We start from the raw sequence: 17,005 nt of genomic DNA, 5'->3' as shown, positions 1-17,005 counted from the left end.
CGGTAACGTTGCTTAAAAAGGATCGACAGCCGACAACACTGCATTAGTTTAGATTATAGCACAAAATAGAAGGAGGACGCCGTTCTTCCAGAGCTTTCAGATATTCTCGCAGTGTTGTAATGTGTTAACAGAAACGTGTTTACCTTTTACGATAAACATTTCAACAAAGCATCATGTTTTCAACGGGAAGCAGGAAGGGTTTATGCGAGACAGAGGCTACTGGTCGTTTGTTTACAGTAATTACACCAATATATCACAGTTAACGTGACACTGATGAACTGGTGTTTTTTTAAAATGTTAACTGTAGCACCTTTTTTAATATGCATCAGGATGTTTATTTCACATGTAAAAATGACTTTTTTTTATTTGTTTCTGTCTCTTCTCCAACTTTATTTCATCATCATCATCATCATCATTATCATCAAGCCTTATTTCGGTCTGCAGCACATAAAGAAAAATGTAAAGTTATCAAAGCATTTAACAAAAATGGTCAACAAATCCTCTTAAATAAGACTGAAGTTCAAGCTTATTATGCCTCCTACTGTTCTACATTCACCAAGACTGCAAGTACTTCATCGTCTTCCTCACTTAATACTCATTTAAAGTAGAGCAGAATTAATGAAAATAATAATGAATAAAAATCTTTAGACAAAAGATAATACTATTTTACTGAACATTGTAATGTCAATGACCATAAAGTACCATGTCAGGCTATATTATTGTATTTAATCAATACATTTTGAACATTTTCTTGAACATGATGATTGTTTTACACATTTTAAATGCATCTGTTCTTCAAATTTATTCTGGCTCTGCTTTTTTTGTTTTGTTTTGTTTTTTGAACATACAATCTCTCTCTCCGCCTCACTATTTGTGTATTTTCTCTTTTGTCAGCCATGCATTCACATTGTGTTTACCCCAATAAACACCTAACGGCTAGAACAGGAGTCACAAACACAAGACTCGGGCGGCGGCGGCGGCCGCCTCCTCCACCCTCATGGTGGCCCAGACAGCACCCGGCCCCTGTTATGACAGCTCCCAGCGCTCTCTTGATTTAGCCAAGGCAGGACACACACATCCGCAGTTATAATTCAGTAATTTGTGTTTGTGCATTCTGTGACAATTGTGACAAATGACTGGCCTGGAGTGAAATGCCAACCTGCCCCCCCCCACCCCACCCCCTCCTCCTCCACTCCCTCCTCCCTCCTTGTTTCCTGCCCGGGCCGACGCACGCTTACCGCTCAGGTGTATGTACGCTGAGAGGGTTTGAGCATGAATAGGCCTAGCTGACAAGAGAAATGGTTACACGGACGGTGTTTATTTTAAATGTGATTTTTATTGATGAATCGTATCAACTCTGCAGGCCTCTATGATCATGTGAGTGGGTGGCAAATCGGCCTTACAACGAATCCCTAACGGGGCCTGTTTGTATCCTTCGCTCTGCCTGCCTGTCCGAACACACATGCTTACTCATAGACAGTAATCATTTCATTTCGCCAGCCCCCTCATTTACATTTTCCGGGGCATTTTTCATCATAAGCGCGTTCTGTCATCGATATTTGCGGGGGAAATTGAGGGGTTCGCGTCGGAGCGGGCCTCAGCAGAACACGGAACCTATTATGGAAGCCAGGCAGCAACAGGAGGAATCCTGGTAATGTTTTACCCTCGAAATGAGTTCCATTCCCTTGGAAGTCCTGTGCAGAGTTAGGGATGTAATACTCATATGGAGCAGTTTATGAGGATTAAGAGGTTTTATTTAGTCTATGGGGCCAGCGGGCCTCCTCTCTGCAAGCCTACCTCATCACATCCCAGCCTCTCCCTGCTGCTGCTGGGTGGATGACCAGCCAGTCAACACGTGGGTTCACAGAGGAGCAGAGCTCTTGAGTCTGTAGGATAGAGTGTTTTCGGTGGTGACAGTGCCTGACTTTGCCCAGTCTTGTGTTCCCGCCTCCCTGTTTTCTACCAGTCTGAGAGACAGCTTAAGCTTTAACACCTGCGGCAGGTGTAGTTTTTAATTCCGCCATCGACTTATGGCCACTTTCCAACTGTGAATTTTGAGGTCTCACTTTTACCCTCAGCAAAGAAGTTGACTTGGAGCAAAACAGGATGTTCTTTTAAGTGTGTTGTTTCTTCGTATCAGCGAAGCGATTTGTGTATTGTTTTATGTTCGCTTTTCATCTGCTGATATGCATTCGTGTGCGTGTATGCGCTTTAAAGTCTGTGTACGTGTGTGGCTTTCCTCCATCTTTTTCCCAGAAGGAAAAGTCTCATGTTCACTCTCTAACTCGTCCTGGTAGAGGGTCAATTGCAACCAGTTGGCCGCCAGTCTGGTCCAAAGTAAACATTTGGAGAGAGGCAACTGTACAGGCAGGTACCTGGGGGCTCTGTGAGTTGCTCAGCTTTGCTTCCCCCCCTCCCCCCCTCCTCCTCCTCCTGCCCCCTTCCTCTCCACCTCTGTGCCTTCTTCATGCACAGCGGTGGGCCACGCTGCCTTAAGGGCTGGAGATTGCCAGGGGTTGCTGCTTTTGGATCCAGCCCGGCGGATCAGCCGGGCTCCGTGAGATGGTCCGCCTCCTGGGACTGGCTCTCAAGAGAGAGTCTGCTTCGTTGGCCCCGGTTCGGTCCTGCCTGCCTGCTGTGGTCTGGCTAGTTTAAGAGCACTGCAGGATCACAGACAGAGACAAGCCAGCTCAGGTCTATTTGATATGTATAAACATGAACAGAAAACACAAAGGACATCTCCCTCATTGTGTAAGCTATCAGGAATATGTTTTTCATTTAGAGCTTTGTGTGCCAGCTAGATTTATTCAGGTCCTGGCAGTTTTTGTTTTGTGTGGCAGGGGAAGGGGAAGGTCTGCTGCAGATTTGCTGTGAAGTGTCGGGGAGCACTGCAGGCCGGAGAGCTCGCTCTGCAGGCTTGCAGCCGTTTGAGCCTGATGGCAGGCGACTCCTTTAACTGGGGCTGGGGAGCAGTCTGCACAGCTCAATTTTGCCCACATTAATCAAACTCACATTTCCTCACATCAGCCCGTGTGCCTATCAGCAGGGCCGGCTTGTTAGCATAATGAATTCAGGTGATTTTACACAGAGGGCCTTCAGTCTTCTGAGAGTGAATTTGTTATGTTGGAAGATGAATAAAACAAGAACTCTATTTTTTCCTGCTATATTTAGTTAGTTTAGTGAGTTAATTTCCATTTATTTTATAAGGTCAGGTTTTTTTTTTCTCTCTCTTTTCTTAAGAAACTTCTTTGGGTCTTAATTCTTAAAAAAATATTTAACTGCCTTCATTAATTTACACGCCGGTGATATAAAATAATTCCACATTCAAGTGTCACACGTTTCCTTCGCACGTAACTTTCCCTCGCAGCTCCCGTAGGCTCGGCTCTGCATAAAACATCAAAATCTATAATTTCATGGAGAGTTTAAGTCAAAATGGCCTTTTGTGTACGTGGTGAGTTATTTCTTTTCAGGCAGACTTCCTCTTGGTACGAGTGAGGGGGGCAGAGGGTCAGCGAGGAGAGAAGGGGCCAGAGGGGGGGTGGGGGGGGGGTTGTGGGGGGGGGGCCGGGGCGGTGGCTGTCTGAGAGAGTGAAAGCATGCAGTCAGACAGTGGGAGAGGGGGGCTTTGCTTCGCCGTTCATTCATACAGGTGCTTATAATTTGCACCATGTGATTAATCATTGTTGTGTTTGGGGGTGACATCTTGTTTAATGGATCTGTCCATTTCCCTTCTTTCACTGTTACGGGGAGGTAGGCAGTAAGTAGCATGCATGGCATTATATACTCTGTATGCACACACACACAAAGAGTTTAACATCAAAAAATTGACGTCATTGTGATTTCAAGCTCGTCTTTTTTTTTTTTTTGCTATAAGGCAGTCTTACACTTAAATCTACACTGATGTTATAGTCAAAAAAACTGACCGGCGTACGATGTAGCCAAATGCAACATGTGTGGGAGCCCACCAGCTGCCACCACACAGAGGCGGTGGTGTTTTCCGTGTGTGTTTGCTTTGGGTGGAGGGCAGGCTGGCTGGTCAGCATGGCTGTAAATCAGAGTCTTCCTGATGGAACCCTGATGGACAGGAACCTAATCTGTCCCCGGTGTGTCATTACGCTCAACCTCCCAGATAGCTACAGATCCTGCTGCTCCTCTCATCTCTCCCTTGGCCTCAACACACACACACACACACACACACACACACACACATAGACCCATACATACCTACGTCCACAGTGAGCCAGCCAGGGCAGTGGAAACCAGAGACAGTAACAGAGACACACATGTTGAACATAAACTGGTTGAGCCAGTGTCAAGAGTTCATCGTCAGCATCTGTCATAGCAAAGCCGGTGCCCGAAAAGCATTTTGCTACACACACACCGCAGCTTCTCGCTCTTGCTCCAAATGTACACAGGCCACGCAACTACTTTCGCCAAACTGGCCTCAGCGATGGCTAAACATAAGCAAACTGACGGATCCTTTTAGGACATGTTAGGATCTGTCCCAAGACCCGATTGGCTCTCGCACAAAAGCCCCCACACATTGTAGAGAGTCCACGCCAAGGTGTCATCTGTTAGTTTTATGAACCTTTACATGTCCAAATCCAAACGAAAACAAAGTATTTCCATTTGACGCAAAAAATAAAAAATGGCCCCTGAAATTTATAAATCAAGATTTCAATAGCATGTAATTTCATTCTTTTGAAGAAGTTACTACTTTGTAATTAAATAAAATAGCTTAAAACCTCAGTAATGCTCCATGAACATTAATAGTTTGATCCTTCTAATAATTTCATTTCACCAATCAGATCAAATGATGTGTTACGTTTTGGAAATCCTCAAACACCTTCTTTTGATTTTTATTAGTCTGGTTACTGTGTGACTTTCCCCCTTTTTTTTCCCCCAAAACTGGTTCTCATTCATAATTCTCTGCTGACAGTTTGAAGTTATTTCAGCTTTTCTGACAAATAGCGGGATAAAAGCGGCCACCGCAGAGACGTACACGGTTCAGTTGGAGTTTGTCCAACGAGGAGATCTTGACCCCTCAATTACAGGATGATGGAGCTATTTCTTTTGCGTGTTGCTGAATTTCATTAACAATTTCCACACATGTGAAATGAGCTCAGTGAAGCTTTGAATTCACTATTGTAAGTTTCTTGCTTTTATTTATTGCCTAAAATGTGCTAACTACTATGTTTCTGACAGGGATTTCAATGCATGTGCAATATCTGATGCAATACGTTCAAAAAAAAAAATCTGCAAACGGTTTCTTCTAAATACCACATCTGTATTTCTGTGATCTTTGGTTCCTTCCTCTACCTTCACAAAGACAGAAACCAGAGAAGCAAGGCTATAATCTGATGCCATCACGAGACAAAACATGGATCCGCTCCATTGACAATGAATCGGAGACTTATGGACTCAAAAGAATGTTTGCTTGACCTTTTTCGGCATCACCTCGGACACCGAGGTCTGTGCGGAGAGTCGGTCTGTCATTCAGTGCCAGTGGAGCAGCTCCAGGGTTTGTCTCTTTACTGACAACAGCTAGAGAGCCTTGCCTCTCATTTCCAGCCTGGGCGACATGCGATCGTGTATACAAATCTAGGTTTAAATGTCTACGATTGCAGGAATAATGGCAAGCTTGTTCTGCTTTATGCTGGATTCTCCTAGTTTGACCTTTTTTTTTTTTTTCCCTCCTGCACTTTCTTCACATAGTGTATGATAGACCCGTCTCTGTCTCCCTAGGCCTCTGCATCTGCTCTCCTATCTGTAGATCTATACTCTGTTTGTATATGATTTAGAAAGCACCGATAGGCGACGGGGGTAAGCCCTGTATCATGATTAAGACTCGGTTTTGTTTCCCTAGTGCTGGATGAGCGACGTGGCAAAGGGCCATCTGCCAAAACAAAAGCTGTCAGATGCCCCTGTCACACAGCGAGCCATTAGGCCCGCCCGCTTACAACAATTAATTACCCCCAATTCAAATAATGTTGATAAATCATAGACATAACACAAAGCTGTGCTGCTGATTGCATAATTATTGCGTACAACCACCACCGTATGTAACATAATCACGGTCTCTCATCAGGCTCAAACCACCGGCGTGCATCTGGAGCTGGGTTATGCAATGTTTGGAAAAAGACATAGCGAGCTCGCTATCATTATGTGTGAAGCTGGTGTAGGGCTCATGTAGGGCCTTAACTTGTCCCTAACTGTGTCTCTTATTTCGGGCTAAAAGCGACAAGAGAGACCTGTTGTGTTTGAGTGCTGGAGCATATTTCGACTGTGTTTAAGCAGTGATGGCTGAGTGCATTTACACTTTGGTAATGGCTTCCTGTCTTTAACTCTCTCGGCTTAAGACAAGAGTGAACCATGTGGGTACTTCTCTTTGGGGTACTTCCTTTTTTTGCTGCTGCTGCTGCTGCAGGTCCTGCCTCTGCTGCTGCTGCTGCTACTACTACTACTGCAGCCTCACAGCTCTTCTTCTTTTTCCCCCCATCACGCCCATCTGCCAACCCCACTACAGAAAAGGACGGACCACCCTGTCGGCTTATTCACTCTCTCCTCTACTGTATCATTCCTACCATGGATAGTTTGTGGACTGAAAGATTGTATCACTCTCCAGGAATGTCCGCTGGTTTTTCAGTCCCTGCATCATTTGCATTTATCTACCTTTGAGCCTTTTTCTTTACCCGCAAAGATTGTATGTTTGGAGAACGTCTCTCCCATGATGCATCCCAAAATGTCAGCCAAAAAAAGGTTTTTTTTATTCCAGGCAGCATGAGGCCTGAGCCCAAAGAAGATCCTTACCCAGTCCCTATTTTCAGTCCTCAGATACAAGTTAGCTATCACGTGATGGCTTTTGTAACTTTAAAGGTCTCTCAGCAGCTGACTGTTATGACATACAGGTGCTCTACAGCCTGTTAAATGCAGAGGTGATGGGTTTTTTTTTTCTCTATTTAAAAGATGAGTCACCCACTTTGAAGCTCTCTGTCTGAATGTCCATCCAGTCTGCTCTAGACAGCAACTAGGAACGGGGGGAGCTTCAACCTGTCCATATAGACACAGGGTGTTAACAACTAATTAAAGAATTTACTGCCTCACTAAAACTCCATTATTGCTGTTCCCTCCCAATCATTGGCTCTATTATTGGCTTTTATGGACTCAGGTGAGCTTCCGGAGAAAGTTGTGCTTGTTTGGGCCGAGTGGTCAGCCCTGTCCCCGGAACAGGATCGTCTAAAACAACCATAAAGCTCAAAGGATAGATAGAGTTTCTTAAGTTTTTTTTTTCTTGTGATGCAAAGAGATCATCATTTCTAAAGTGACACTGGTGAAGTGATGGATAATTTGCGACCTATTTTTCTTGTTACATTACATGGGATATGCTTCTGCAGCTGCTTTCCTTTTTCTCTCAGGCAGAGAGCCATCTTTTGTGCAGTTTCCCCACATGTGCTTCCCATCACTCTCCCGTCTCACCTCTTTGTGTATTAATCAATCTCTGTCTCGCCTCCGTCCACTAGGTGACAGTAACACCACAGTTCTGTCCTCTGGGGGATTGGGATGGGATGAGGTGTAATCTCTGTTTACACAAGGTGAATTGGCTGAAGACTGGAGGTTGTAGGCCGAGCGGGCGTGTCGGCAGCAGCGGTGATGCTGTAGTGATGTGGTGACGTGGTGGTAAAGTTAATGATGGTGGTGTCTACAGTGGGAAGTCCACTTACTACCCATGTTACTATTCTGCTTCACATCACTCAGCAGCATACTATAAAGGCTCACCATATAATGACCCAGTCGTAGTGCTCTGTGTAAGCTCAAAAGTACCATCATAGAAGTAAGAAAGTTGTTAGTTTTGATTGGTTTGTAGCTGTGAAGCAGTGGCAAGCATTGTTTTTATTTTCAATGATGGTTTTTCCAGCATTGCTACGTCCGCTGCAACCAGGTTAACCCTCGTAGCCACTCAAATGGGAGTCATACACCAGTGGTTACAACTTTTTTTTTTTCTTTTTGTTTGACCTTCCCTCACAGCCCTGTCAGATGTTATGCGTCACTTTTATATCAATCATATAGAAGTGAATATTGTTAGCATGTTTTTTTTAATACAATACTTAGTGATTCTTGAATTATTGATGTTTAGGCTCAGGCTCTTGTTTGTTTTTTTTTTTCCCAGTAGATGTTGACACGTTTGCATTCATTCTATTGAACTACCACTTTGCATGACAGCAGTGCAGTTGGCCTGTCCTGGCTGGTATTTGATTGCTTAATGTGATGATGAACGTAGTAAAAAATAAGCCTCACACCCATTTTTAATCCATTTTGTTTTTTTCATTTAACTCCAAAACAAAAATGTCGGCCTTTCTACATGTTCCAAGTTCCAAGGCCACTTAATCCTCAAAGTATCTCAGTATCTTTGACTCGTGTACCACTGAAGTAAATCCAGTTTTTTTTGTGAAAATGCAATGTACTCACATCCACAGGAGGCAGGGAACACCTTGTTTACATCTTAGCAGCATGTTTTTAGGACATTTTTGCGCATACACATACTTTCCACTGTCACAAATAACAAAAATATGTTCCTTTATTCCCACACTTAAGAACAGAATAATAGCAAATGTAACCTTAATCAGTCTTTCAAGAGTATTAGAAATAATAAGACATGGGAAGTAGGGTTTTATGAATTATTTTTTTTCTGACATTGCAATTTGAAATCTAAAAATAATTGGTTACATCTATGTGTTAATTTACCAATGTCTCTCACATAACACATAACACACAACATCACACAGATCAGAATAACATCACCAACAACACTCATATTTTGTTTGGCTCGGAGCAGATCCACTGTCTGCTAGCTAGCTAGCTAGCTGTCACTGTACCCAGACAGACTATAGCGTACACATGCTAGAGTTATCTTCTAGTTCATCTTCCAAAAAAGGCAGCAGTTGCAAGCATGTTTTGATTTATTGACTAAATAATTAGCTTTGCGAGACAAACGTGTAGTATATTGTGAACTTTCTATGCCATGGCTCATGTTAGCAGAGCGGAGCAGCGAACTCCAGCAATAGCAAACGAGACCGGTTGACCAACACACACTGCAGCACTAAACAAGTTAAACTAACTCCGGTGTGAAGAAAATAAATCGGTGCTCAGTCGGTTTCACCTCAAAAACCCTGCGCCTGATCAGCGTGTTGGACAACGATGGCTTTCCTCGGCGCTAACGGCGCAGTAGAGAGGCTGCTCTCCTCTGCTGCGGACACGACCTTAATAACAACACAGCGGAGCACTCCTCCTCTCCCTCATTATGTTTTTCTCATACAGGCAGGAGACTGTAAGATGCTTTCACATTAATTCATTAATTAATTAATGCATTTAACTTTTTAAAATAAAAAGGCTGTGGATCATTTATCTCATCTGCCAGTTATGTTTCACATTTTTATATTTTAGTGCCCCTTTTCTATACATTCAATCAAGAATCTGTTTTGAATTGAATGTATGTTATTGTTTTCCATGTGTTACACACTAGAAAGTGTTGCATTTTTTCATAATTTGAAGTAGATCATCTTTTTCACTAGACCAAAACAGTTGTTTTATGTTACAATAAACATTTGGGCAAAATTGTCCCTAACCCAGAGAAATTGATGTAATTTTTTTCTTCAGTTCTGTTGTAAATTTGGTCTTAAATTTAATTCCGAGTGTCATTAAGGTCTTATAAAGTCTTAAATCTAACTTGCCTTAAGCTGTAGGAGCCCTGCTATAATACTCTTCAAAGCTGTACATGAACTGTTGTCTGGACTTAAATTATTTTAGAACATATAAAGCCTGCAATAACAACAGAAACAATTCACCAAGAGCAAGATGTGCCTAAGTGACTCTTACAACCAATATGTCTCAAATCATAGTTTTCTATCTTTATTCTTTAGCTGAGCTACTACATAGTTTTTTCTACATAACCGCAGGGACCCCTGGTTGGGCCTCACTGCTATACAACTCGTTCAGTGACCCTGTGATTGTAGCTTTTACAGAAAAAAAAAAGAGTGTATCCTCTTGGTTTTTCCTCTCAGAGGACTTGTCTAGGGGTGCAGTTACTTAACATGTGTTAACTAGACTAGTGTGGGAAGATAACCACAGAGTGACGTGTGAATGAGTTATGTTCTGGAGAATAGATGACACTTACAAACAATAGTGAAATATTGTGACACATGTGCGTGAGCTTTTTCCATTTAAGCATCATATCGGTTTCATCAGTTGAAATTCGGTGTAACCGAAACGTAACTGCGATGCAGGCAAATAAACATCACTGTTTCTCCGTTGCTGTCTGACTGTTAGATCTCTTTGATTGCAAAGAAAGATAGCAGTAGAGAAGAGTTTGGTGTCGTGATGGACTGTTTGTGTTTTCTTCTTGTTTTGGTTACTTGTAATCCTCCACTGCACTTGACTGGATTTAAAGTGAAATCTGTCTGCTGCCTTGACAGATCTTTATGTCGTAAATTACAATTAAAAAAAAAAACGCTCTGTCACTTTTGATAAACATTTTAATTATGTTGCAATGCGGCCATTTATGCTTTTTTTTAAAATATAAAGTGCGTGTAATTACAGTCTGGTTAGCAAAGCCTGGGTGCCAAAAGCCAAGGAGTTTGTGCTTGTGTGGTTTTCAGACTAGATTTGTCCTGTAGGCATGTGTGGAGGTTTGATGAAATGGCGAAGACAGGTGAGTTTTAGGGAAAGTACACAAGGAGGTTTTGGCAGCGGAGTAAAGTCGTTTAGCACTGCAGTGTTGTCAGGAGAAAATGTCTTAATGCCAGTTTTGGTGATTTGTATGTTTATATTTGAATTAAAGAGTTACATGGTCTTCAGCTGCTGATTTGGGAAATGTTATGATGGGCTCGTTGGCAGTTGGATAATATCTAAGATAAATGGCTGTGAATCTGAAGCTGTCTGAATAATCAGTATAATATTCCTACAGTGTTTACATAGAGACAAAATATGAGGGTTTAATGTCATGTCCTATACCTTTTTGTTTATGAACTGACAGCTGTGTTTGAAGATCTCTGTCTTGCAGGGCTGCACAGCCCATATAGAGATCACTAAGGTCTCTTTTTTTGTTTGCTTGTTTGTTTGTTTTTTTGGCAATTTAGAGTTTTAGCAGTCCAGTGGAAGTTACATTCTGAAAATTTCATAATTCAAGGCTACATTTAAATGTATTCAATTAAATAAATGCTTCAGTATTTCCCCATCCCAATATTATCCCTGGCCAGTGTGGAGGAAGACTTTGGAAAATGGATTTACAGAAAATGTAATTGAACGGTTGAACATTATTTTTTTTAGTCTTGGTGTCTGACCAAAGATTTTTGAAGGGGATTCAGGGTGAGGGTGTGGGGGGAAACTCATAACCTCAGTATTTCTAAAATCCTATATGGCCTTGTCTCTTCCCATCTTTTCAGCATTTCACATAGAAAATCTAAGTTATTGATGTGTGAACTTAAGAAATCACCGTATGAATTCATTTTAATGTACTACAGTGTGTGTCATACTCAGTCGTGTGTTTATAGCTTTCATTTCTGACCTTTTTACTCGTAAACTCTAAGAAATCTATGTTTTAGACTCCGCTCCTCACAGGTGCGTGTCTTTGGCATGCAGGAGTGATTCCCAGGTTGGATTTGAATCTTTTTTTAGAGGCCTGAGGTATCATTTATAAACGTTGCGTAGGCACAAAAGAAGGCGTACACCACTTTCTAAGCAAACTTTGAGATTTATGAAAAACAAACATGTGCGGTCTTTCCGCGGAGACTCTGACCTGCGCGTACGCACGTGAACTGGAAAAATGAGAAACTGCGACTCATGTTATTATTCTCATATTTATTCTCATAAATAATAAGGTGAACAGTAGGACAAATTACTTTAAACTGACGGCGTTTTCGATGCCTCAGTCGTGCAGATATGAGTGTATAGTTTCATATATTATCACCTGAAGGTGTTATACAGTTGGGTAGTTTTCAGATACACTCAAATGGGTATAAAAATGCATGTAATTAAAATGCGTTATGATACATAATGGCTGCTTTGGCACTGACGGAAGATTTGGCGAATGGAAGACGGTCGGACAGAGCGAATTTTTCGGAGACCAGCAAAGATTACTGTCCAATGATGATGAGTGGCTTATGAGCCTGTTCCGAAATCCAAGAGCTGTTCTCTTGGATCTCTGTGCTGTATTGGGCTCAGCTTCACAGAGAAGCACCCGCAGAAACCAAGCCGTGCCAGTCCCACTTCAAGTCCTGAAAAACCCTCGGATGTCTGGCAACCGGCACTCTTCAAAGGGATTTGGCAGGCAGGTCAGGGATCTCTCGGCCAACCTTTAGCCGTGTTATGCCAGACCTGTTAGGAGGTATAATTGCTTTGACGCATCTGAAGGTTTCCTTACACGGTGGGTGAACAGGCAAATAAAAAAAGCGCTATTTGCAGCAATCTCCGGTTTCCCAAATGTAATCGGTGCTATTGACTGCACTCATGTTTCTATAAGGGCACCGAGAGAGAATGAATTGGTTTTCATTGATCAAAAGCATTTTCATTTGATTAATGTCCAAAACATATGTAATGCGGACGTGGTACTTATTATTGTAGAGGCTCGATGGCCTGTGTCAACCCAGACTTGCAGTCAGAGCTGCACGTGGTGGCTGGTTTGTAGCTAAAGATGATCAATATAGAAATTCTAAATCAATTGAAATTTTTCTCTACTGCATTGCCTAACCCATTCATGTAGGCGACAGTGAATATCCCTTCAAGCGTTAGCTGCTCACTCCTTCCCTTTCTTTAACCCACAAAGCCTAGAGGAGAGAAACTACAATTTGTTGCGTCATTGCCATGCACGCGCTGTTGTGGAGCGCACCATCGGCTGTCTGAAGGGCAGATGACGTTGCACAAGCGGAAAACTTTTATACAAGCCCGTTAAAGGTTTGCGAAATTGTGAGGGCGTGTGCTGTGCTACATAATGTTACCTCCTGACGCTGTTGGTTGTGTTGGCCTCGACCCCTATTCCCACACATTTCAGCCAAATGCCGCTGCCGCGTGCCAGCGTGTGGATGTGATGCCTCGCTTGTAAAAACACAAGGTATAGAAAAACTACACTATTTATATCGTTCAGTGTACAACTTATGTCACATAAAACAAATATTATTTATTTTAACTCCTTGGTCTGGTTGAGTCGATGGTGATGGTGTCTCTTTGCGTTTGGGTCTGCATCTGTGAGGACGCGGCCGCTGGAGGGTCGAGACGCACGAGGTGCAGTGGAGACGCCGGGGCTTGGTGCGCTCAGCTCCACCGACCCAGCTGGAACACGCAGCGACTGAAAACAATAGAAAATGTCTCATTTGTTTGTGTAAATAAATGTTTAAACACAATTTGAATGCATCTGGTTTACTCTCTTTTCAAACGAGGGAATACAAATTCCACGTCTCCACCTCCGTCACTACTCCACTCAGCAGGGGTTCTCCTATTAGTCCTGCAAGTCGCTCATCAAGAGAGGTTGAGCTCCGGTGTCCCCTTTCCCCCCACCGCCCGTGACACAAACACTCTGTCTGTGTCAAGCTATTTTTGCCTTTTGGCTTCTACTTTTTGGTCGGATCACTTCTTTTTTATGTCAGAGAGGGTCCGACCTCCTGAGCCAGCAGCAGTCACTGTGCTCGCCACATGCTGTCACTCTGAAGCCTTTTTGGCATTTGTAATGCCCGCACTGTGTCCACCAAACAATATCCGCTTTCTTGCTTCAACCTCCCCGACAAGAACTTCAGTTTCACACCGGGTGACATTTCTTTTTTTAGCCTTTCTGTCTGAATTTGCCATCATTGTGGTCATGCAGTCAATATGGATTAATATTAATTAGGGGCGTTTCACTGACTATTTATTGGTAACTATTGGCGTTAAAAGGGCGGGACTAGAAGCTCGCTCACGTGCGCCAAATTTCGAGTTGATTGGGGTTTGTAAAAGGGAAATAAATCAGAATAGTTTTGTGGTTAAGCACTTTGTGTTTCGTCTGTTTTATAAATGAGGCCCCTCAGGAGGAAAATGCACAATATTTCACAAGAAAGAACCTAAGATTAGAGAACAGACTGAAAAATAAACATGATTTTGGCAGAATTTAGATTTTGATTTGCCACCCTTTATATGGGCTCCAGACCTCCAACCACTGGTTTATAGTGACCTAATTGTAGCAGCTATTCTTAAAATCTCCTGAAGGCTTTCTAACTGCATGTTGTGTTGATATGTGTATGTGACAATCCCTCTAAAGCTTTGTTACAGTATTACTACAGTTTATTTAGATGGTGTCAGGTGTCGCTGCAGTAGTTGGAAACAATTTGTTTAAAAAGCGATCCGCGTGAAAGAATCAGGCAGAGATGACACGGAGCACTTCCTCTCAAACATCAGTTAAACCAGGTTTTGCATCCATTTTGTCCTCTTTTCTTCACCTCCTGTCTCCCGCTTCCGTGCTGCTGGAGCAGCTATTTGCATCAGATGATCGTGTATTTAAAAAAAAAAAAACCATGACCACAGGTGTCAAGAAACCAGTGACAGTAATGGAGGGGAGGGGGAGGGGGGGACTGCCGGCACGGTCTGTCTGTCAATCTGTCACTACCTTATCATTAGCCCGTCAGCCCAGGCAGCGCAGGTCTGACCCAATCAGCAGCACACACACATCACACAGACACACACACCTGTACACTTCCAGCAATATCACAGAGTTCATCTGAAGTTTGACAGACAGGGACATACCCGAGCTGTCTCCGTGCATACCCAGTGGGGAAAAATGCACCATGACGCAGAACGATCAATCTAAACGGGAGACAGCAGCTGAAAAATCAATAAATCATTTACAGACGGGATATTGGTTACTGTAATAGTCCATATCTATCAGCGTTATTATCACATTTCTTTATTTATCTAAGTAGCTGTTTTGGAAAGGATGTAAAATAAAGAAATAAAGGAGGGAGCTTTATGTTTTTAGGGTGTTGTCCAACTGTTGGGCAAATAACAGTAAGGGTCAGGTGAAGTTAAACAGACTTTTATTCAGGATGCACTCAGGAAGAGTTGTCTTTGTTAGACTTCTTTCTATTTAGCATGGTGGAGGATTCAAATAGCATTGTATGGCATGACCAAGTTTACACTTATTCACATGTTTTCAGAAGCTTTAAAGCTGCAGTTTTGGGACCTTTACATATAAATGAACATGTGTTACATTCAAGCCCTTCCCCAAAATAAGCTCACACAATGCTGATTATGCCGATCACTGCCAGATAAATCTCTCTGTATTTCACATTACGCAAAGTTTTTAAATCCGGTGTCTGTGGCGACTTTCCCGCGCTAGCGTGTCTTAGTGATGCGTTTTACGTCAATCAGCAGCGATTGGTTGGCTGAGCCGGTTAACTTTTGGTTTAACCCTCAGCTAACTCGACTATTCAACTGTTTACTGTCAACGCCAGAAGGAGGAGACAAAAGCTCTGTACTGCAGGTTTAAGTATAACGCAAAATTACTTAAGCAGGAAAATAGTTGAAAACCTGTCATAGAATCAATGACTTTTATTTTTATGTAAAGGCTCTTAGTTTTTTGTTTTTTTTTGGTATTGTTTTGACATGGTGGTTCAGTGGTGGATGCCTCAAAAATTGCCCAATGAAACTAAAGTGTTATTTTATCAAGTTGGAGTGGGGTATTTTTTTTTTTTGAGAAATCACAGATATTAAAATAAATGATTTGTAAGTAAAATAATATGGCTGTTTTAATTCACATATTAAAGAATAATAATAAAAAAAAGACTCAGACTGAGGCCTACTTGTCATGTGGAAACGCACATCGTTTCGCCCCTCGGAGGCGATAACAGATAAAGTACCAGTAGCCGAGGAAAGGCCCGCGGAATGCCGGGATGCTCGCTCGAGGGGCCCTCAGTTTAAAAAATCCCCCACTGTCATTGGAGAAGACCTCGCTTGTTTTTCTAAGCACCTGTTGAGCTTTTTCAAGTGCAGAATTAGGGGCTGTTTGGGGAGTTAACCCAGGACGCTCCTGCACTCCCGAGACAGGAAGTCTGATTGGTGATATCTGTGATTAATAGCGCTCTCTCTCTCTCTCTCTCTCTCTCTCTCCCCCTCTCGCTCTCTCTGTCTCTCTTCCAGATGTCCTGAGACATTATACGGTCTTGTTTTTTTAAAATATGTAAATTCCTACATAATCAGTTCCTCTACACTAGTGTTTGGTTTGAGATGGAGTTAATATAATGTGTTGTTTTTTTTTCTTTCCCTGCCGGTTTGATTATTATTGTTTCCACACTAATTTGCTGAGAACGGATTCATCCACCACGAGACGATTCCACAAGCCATTCAGAGCAGCATAAATCACTTTTTGTAATGTTTCCTTTCTGCGCAAATGTAATTTCTTTACTTTTCTTTCTTTAATTGCCATATAGGAATGTACATGCAAGTAATCTATGATATGGCATTCCTCCCCCCTCCACATGAGGTGATTATTATTTCATGACGGATTGATTTTGCCTTTATTGTATGAAAATGGTTTATAATTCATTTCATTTTTAATGTGATCAGTTTGGAATAGTTACTCCAGCGGTTTGCTTTAAAAACAGTTTAGGCACTTGGTAGTAACTGTAGTTTATTAGCCTGACCGAAGCAGGCCTCATGATATTTGAGCACCTTTTATGTCAAATTTATTTCATCCGCTTCCCTGATTTACCTTGTTTTATGCCAACTGTAAGTGTTTTCTTACAGATATGGTGCAAATTTATCGTCATCTGTCATATTATGTTTGTATTTTAATAAAATAACATAATAAAGAAAAATGTAGACAAGGCTCTAATTGTATGTAATGAAAGATCAGCACAGCTACAGTCAAAGCAATGCATGCAATATAAAGCTATATATATCCTTTGCAATCAAAAAAACATAAATCATTTCTACCTCTTCTATCTGTTATTGGTCGTTAATATGGTAACTCCCTGGAGTTCATAATCTCACC

General features: G+C 42.1%; 1 protein-coding gene across 5 annotated transcripts in view; it reads left to right on the top strand.

The window, feature by feature from the left end:
- slc25a21 (solute carrier family 25 member 21) overlaps window positions 1–17,005 on the top strand; it is a 114,648-nt gene that overhangs the window by 41,033 nt on the left and 56,610 nt on the right. The window contains exon 1 of one of the 5 annotated variants that reach the window (XM_067613766.1): window positions 13,005–13,102. The exons of the other annotated variants lie outside the window; for them this stretch is intronic. The gene's annotated coding sequence lies outside the window, so the exon portion shown is untranslated. Of the gene's footprint in view, window positions 1–13,004; window positions 13,103–17,005 lie in introns of those variants that run through there. 5 annotated transcript variants of the gene reach the window in all.

This window comes from Thunnus thynnus, chromosome 16 (genome assembly GCF_963924715.1).
Source record: "Thunnus thynnus chromosome 16, fThuThy2.1, whole genome shotgun sequence".
NCBI lineage: Eukaryota > Metazoa > Chordata > Actinopteri > Scombriformes > Scombridae > Thunnus > Thunnus thynnus.
Note: the sequence above shows the minus strand (reverse complement) of the source record. Positions and strands in the feature narration are given on the sequence as shown.